Source organism: Phoca vitulina, unplaced genomic scaffold (assembly GCF_004348235.1).
Source record: "Phoca vitulina isolate PV1807 unplaced genomic scaffold, GSC_HSeal_1.0 scaffold9, whole genome shotgun sequence".
NCBI classification, from domain to species: Eukaryota; Metazoa; Chordata; class Mammalia; order Carnivora; family Phocidae; genus Phoca; species Phoca vitulina.
This window is the reverse complement of record NW_022589712.1, coordinates 47,435,797-47,442,232: the sequence shown is the minus strand read 5'-3', so window position 1 is coordinate 47,442,232 and position 6,436 is coordinate 47,435,797. Positions and strand designations below refer to the sequence as shown.

The 6,436-nt window shown below is 39.9% G+C and overlaps 1 non-coding gene across 1 annotated transcript; it reads right to left on the bottom strand.

The window, feature by feature from the left end:
* Window positions 1-494: 494 nt before the first annotated feature.
* On the bottom strand, window positions 495-596 carry LOC116634849. The gene has a single exon (XR_004300070.1). It is a non-coding gene; the product is annotated as a U6 spliceosomal RNA (small nuclear RNA).
* Between the last annotated feature and the right edge of the window lie 5,840 nt (window positions 597-6,436).

The window sequence follows — 6,436 nt, the reverse complement described above, 5'->3', positions numbered from 1 at the left end:
TCCTCAGTGTAGATTAGCAGGGTAAATATATAAGAACCCAAAGAAATACACAACTATCTGTGTAGAAATACACAACCCAAAGAAATACACTATAAAATGTGTCCTCTCCCTCAATTTAATTGGGAAAACAAGGCATGTCCATAAAAAAAGATAAGAACAGTAATAACACAATGCAAGGTAACAAACCTCAAAGAAAGTGCTACAGACCGTAAGAGTTACAGGTGTTCACAAAGCAATAAATCAGAATTACCAAGGGCTGAAGAGGTGACTTTTTTTTTTCTTTTTCTTTTTCTTTTTTTTTTTTTTGTCTTGATCAGGGAAGCCCTAAGCAAAGTTTCCCAAATTTTTTTTAAACATTTGTTCCAGCTTCCACAACATTCAATTCCTATCCCTTGTGACTCAACTGATCCAGGCCCGGTAGGGGTCCAGGGGTGAGAGTGCATTCCAAAGTAGCATAAAGATAGAAATTACCCTTGATTTCTGAATGTCATCTCAAACTTACATGATTATTTTTTGCGTGTCATCCTTGCGCAGGGGCCATGCTAATCTTCTCTGTATCGTTCCAGTTTTAGTATATGTGCAGCCGAAGTGAGCACTACATGATTATTTTTTAAAGGGTTTCTCTTCAGTCTACCTTGGGTAGGAAGGCAGCCACCTTGAGGTTCTTTTCCGCCACGCCACCGTAGCTTTCAGCAGATCCTATAGGGGGGTCCTCTCTAGGAATGAGTAAAAGTCACATGAACTGGTGAGTAAGGGACAGGCAAAGCTAGGTAGGAAGAGACAGGTAGGGGGCTAGGTGACTAGGCTACACAGGAGGCTGGCTATGTAACCAGGCTCACAGAAATCTCAGATGTGAAGAAATGTTATAGATGAGATATTAACCAAAGAGAAGGGAACATAACAAATCCCCCTTGTTTTTTCTAAATATAGATGTGATACTCACCTGATAGTTACAAATCTACCTTGTTAGCTTTAAATATAGACAGGATATTTTCATGATATTTACAAATCCACCTTGTTTGTGGTAAATGTTATAGATAAGATATTTACCAAGTTCCCTGGTCAGTTTTCTATAAAAGACCAACCATAAAAGCTTTCGGTGGCCACCCATTCCAGTTGCCTCTCACTCTAGAGAGCTTTTTTTCCTTTCCTTTCTGTTCTCACCTTCAGTTAATAAATTTTCATTTCACTTCACCCTTTTGTGTTTTTGAGATTCATTTTTCAATTCCATGAGACAAGAACCCTGCAACACTGGGACCCCACCAGGAGCTGGCAGATGAGTATCCGTTCCCCAACAGGTCTCCAAGCATGGCCAGACTTTGAAGAGTGAAAGTTTCTTCAAAAAGAAGCATATGAAAACATCCAAAACCAACAGGCCCTTGATGTGGTACTCAGAAACATTTCCCAAATTTTCCTCTTGCAAGTCCTATCTATATGAAACCATTTGTTTATATAAAAACTTTTAAATACATATTTTAGTCATTTTGTGTTTATAGATTTCTGGATGACTAAAGTTCTCAGTTTTCACCCAAATGTGAGGTTGGAGTTTAAATTCTCTACCCAACTAGTCCGTAAATTTGACACTTTTGAGGTCTGTCTTCAATTTAATAGTAAAAACTATTCATTAGAAATAGTATCCAGTTGCCACATAATCAGATTGAAGATTAAGATACCATTTTTCAAAAAAAAAAAAATATATATATATATATATAATTTATACAGAACTCTAATAATGAGTTTGTATGATAAAGTGGGAAGATGCATTAGTTGAGATTAAGGAGTAAAATGGATTTTAAAAATACTCTGCCTTCCATCCGGGATTGTTGGGTGATCAATTTAAACTATTTGTTTCAGGGACACCTGGGTGGCTCAGTCAGTTGAACATCCAACTCTTGATTCTCGCTCAGGTCATGATCTCTGGGTCATGAGATCGAGCCCCACATGGGTCTCTGCTCTGGGCATGAAGACTGCTTATGATTCTCTCTCTCCTCTCCCTCTCCCTTCCTTCCCCAAGCATGCATGTGCTCTCCCTCTCTCTCTCTTAAATAAATGAATAAAATCTTTAAACTGTCTCAAACTAGAAATACCTAAACAAATTTAAATTCTGAAAGTAAGGATTATTGAACACCAACCTCAGCCCCCAGTAGCTGAGTCCTTCAACCTTTTCTCCTGTTTCTTATTTGAAGGATGTAAAAAATGGCTCCACACTTGTTCTGATCACCTTACAATGTCATCCTGAGGATCAAATTATTAAAAGAATGTAAAAGTTCTTCAAAAAAATTTTAAAGCATTTTTCAAGTGCTAGAGTTCAGATAAAAATATAAGGTAATTAGCCATCTAGCTTTAAAATTTAAAAAAAAAATGAGTGTAGTATCAGTGAAAAAATGTAGCTTAATTATAACAATATCTTTCTCTACCCCAAAGAATTAAAGAGTAAGGATATTGAGTTCTCCACTTAGTACTCATAAAATCTTCATCTACTCAGAGAAGTTAAAAAGGTAAATGCATTCCCATATTCATGATTGCTACTTGTTTTATAATACAGTCACACTCATATGCGATTTCTTTTCTAATTTCCACATTTCCTTAGGATCTTGAAAATAAAATGACTTTGGTGTATGAAACTATCTTTTAAGAAAGTGAAACTACAGTAGGCATTTCCTTTAAGGTGCTAATCGAAAATCATGAGTGAATTCCATCTATGACATTAGTCGTCTCAGGTTTACCTCCTAATAGAGTATATGTACCTATTTTTTCTTCTCTGTTCTTAAAATTGCTTTTTCATGTTTGTTCAGTTATTCTTGAAATACCAATAAAATGATAAAGAATACCATTAACAGTTCTTGAGTGTTTATCATGTGCCAGGCACTGGGCTGAGCCCTCTTACATTTCATTTTACAGTAACCTCATGTATGTATCCTTACTGTACAGTGAGAAAAATGAGGCCAGAGAGGTTAAACAACTAGACCAGTGTCACAAAGCCAGAACCAGAAGGGTGCGGATTCCAAGTGTACAGTGAACCCATGGCATGATGCAGCCCCTCAGTCTCTTTCTCAATCTTTTCATCTCATGGCAGGTAAAGTTTTCTTTATTCATCATTCTTGATTACAAGTGGTTGTACTTCTTCCTTCAACAGCTTGGGTGAGTGGGTCACAGAGGTCTAGCCCTTCTCAAATAGACCCCAAAGTCACTTTTACCATCACAGCTCTTCTGTCCCTGTCCAACCGTGGGTCTAGCACCAGAAGGGAGAATCTACTAGTGTGTACCCCATGCTTCTACTTCTCTTTCTACTGAGACCCTTGCTCTGGAGCCTAAGAATACCCCACAGCCATAGCAGTGTCAAGGTTCTACTGTAGAATCTCAAAAGGCTTTTGAGATGTTTGACACGGTACCATAACTAATATAGGCAACATTATCTCAGCAAGTAGATGCTCTTCCTTTTTTCATATATCCTGTTTGCAAATCCAGACACCAGTCTTATATTAAATCTGAAGGATCACTGTATCAAGTGTCAGTTTGTAGAGATCTAATAATAAAAAGGACTTATCTGAAGTCCACCTGCCCCCATCCACTGGGTGGTGCCCCCCCACCCCCACCCCCATCACTCAAAAGACACAGGCAGTATCCAGTTCTTGGGTTTCTGCTACTACAGCTTCTCTGTGCTGATGAAAACCAGTTTCATGTCCCAAATCTAATTGCAGTACCAGTTAAACCAAAGCTTGGTATCTAAAGATGGTAACAAAGCAAAACAGAAGTTTTTCAAGATGCCCAGTGCTCCCCATAGTGAATACTGATATAGAGATACTTTCATAGGCTTTCCCCTTGACAGTTTCTTTTTAAGAAACTTTGAGAGCAGAGGACAAAATAAAAATGTTCCCTCTTAGTAAATCTTTGTTCAACTTTTAAGCTGAAAAGTTAACAAAATGAAATCCTGCAAATCCTACCAAGATTGAAAACTGAATCTATATACTCTCGGTTAAATGGTTTTACACCTGTTTTATTTCCCCCTGTAAAGGCCAAGTCTTCATGGGTAACATGTTAAATTAGTTCAGAATGAAAACGCAGAAGTTGATGAATGGATGGAAATTATTTTACCATGAGTGAAGGTAAAGAATATGCACTTAGGGAGACCCCAACCAAAATGAACAGAAGTCCCCTGAGACCGGAGGGGCTAATTATGAAGAACAAGTCAGAAAAGACAGGCGTTGAATCTCCATGGTGAAATGAACATCAGCTGTGGAGAACAGCCCTCCATTCTGTTCTGCACAGACAGCTCCTATTTACCTTGGTCAGAGCTTGCCTTAAGCTTGTCAGATCTGTACACGTTGGTTTTACTCGGGTATTAATAGGCTGCATTTCACCAACAGCATGAAAGTGTAGCTCTTTCACCCTTCAATCCACTTGGGACTAATTTGAGCAATGCAAGGCGTAGTGGCAGGAAGCATGTAAAAATTCCATCCCAGATCTCTGACAGCTTCAGAAACTGGTGTGTTTGCTTTAGGATGTCCAAAACAATTCTGGAACTTCATAATTGAAGAAGCTAACTACAAGACTTTGACATATTTTGAAAAGTGAAGAAGTCAAACTTTTCCTCTTGCCTGCTCCGTCCAGATCAGGGCAGAAAATCTTTCTATCAAACTATCAAATTTTGCCTTTGCACGATTTATGCAGGCAGTGTGAGACCCACGTGTTCCCAAAGCTAAGAGCTTCTGACAATAGGCACGCAGGCCTGAGCCTTCACATTGGGGGGCCTCAGCCCTTCCTGGCCATCAAGTAAACATGCAGAGGGTAGAGTTGCAAAGTCCCAGGAGGCAAGGCCACTAGTTAGAGTTTCCAGAGACAGCCAGCAGACCTCTGCCACTTCTCTGCGCTGCCATCCTTCAGCCCCAGGGGAAAACATAAAGGGTTCTGCTTACCAGTCAAACCACACAGACAAATACCAACTGCTCACAGGGCAGCCCAGCCCCAACTGCACAGAGAACAGCTGGTCCCTGAAAGACCAGAACACCAAGAAATTCTCGTAATACAGGCCTCAGCTACCAAGATGTTCTGTTATAGAAATATCTTTGAATTTCCACATGGGGAAGGGACCCTGTCTGTGTCCTATTGCTGTGAAATACAGAAATCTTCTGCTTTTCAAAAGCTTGTGGCTAGGCCACTTTGCTTTTACGAAAACCCTACACGTGTACTAGTTTTCGCTAACCAAAAGAAATCCACGGAGGACTTTTAAGAAAAAAGATGAAAAGCAGCAACTGCATGTACTGTTTGTTTCGCAGCAGGCTGTTAGGGAGGCGGTCCGCTGGAGCAGTGAGCCTGGCCCCACCGAGCTCCTGCCCTGGAAACCACACTCTGCGTCTCTGCCTCAGCGGCCAGAGTTTCCAGCTGTGTCTGTGAGCGTCTGGGCTTTATCTCCATTAATTTTGTCGTCCATTAGCAAGATGTGTCCTAAGGTATCAGGAAAGTCTAGGAGAAGGTATTTTTGGAGTCTGGGAACACTCAAAATTTTTTCATAAAAATTCATAGTAATTGTTTCTTTGCTTTACAACATTTCAGCTTACGGAAGATTTCTTAGGAGCACTCTACTTTCAGATAGTGGGAGAAACCGGTGATACTACTAAGAATGGCTAGCTAATATTTCTTAAGCACTTTCTGTGAGTCAAAGCGCTTTCACAAATTATAATTCATTTAGTCTCCATAACAAACCTATGAGGTTAAGAATTGTTTTGGTTTGTTTTAAGTAGGCTCTACGCCCAGCATGGAGCCCAACACAGGGCTGAAACTCAGAATCCTGAGATCAAGATCCTGAAATCAAGACCTGAGCTGAGATCAAGAGTCCAACACTTAACCCACTGAGTCACTCAGGTGCCCCAAGAGTTGTTTTTATCTCCATTTAACTCAAGAGGAAACTGAGACCCAGCCTGTCCAGCAGGTGCTTGGTACATGATCGTCTTGAGATAAATATTTGCTAATTGAATCTAAAGATGTAAGAAAGCACCCCTCTGTATAAATAATGTACTAAATAGGAGGATGACCTCCAAGATCAGCCCATAAAATCTATTTAATCCATTTGTATCTTTTTATTATTAATTTAACACTATTTCCTTTAAACCTAATAAACATTATAACATTGTTTTTATAGGGAGATATGTTCCAAATTCCAGCTTGTGGTGCCATTCAACAGTTTACTTATTAAGCAGTGACTTTCTGAAACAGTATTAGTACTAAGGGAAGGTGCAAAGCTGAGCGAGGCACATCCTCAGCATTTAGGAACTTCTATCCTTACCCCGCTCCAAGGAGCAGCAGGGTACTTTCTGGAAGGACTTCCTGGCTGGTACTGGAATAACGATAAATCCTTCTGGACATAAGGCCCAGCTCCTTCTCTACCTCAGATGCTCCTACATCCTTTCAACAGAACCCTGGGGCTCTCTGAGCTGCT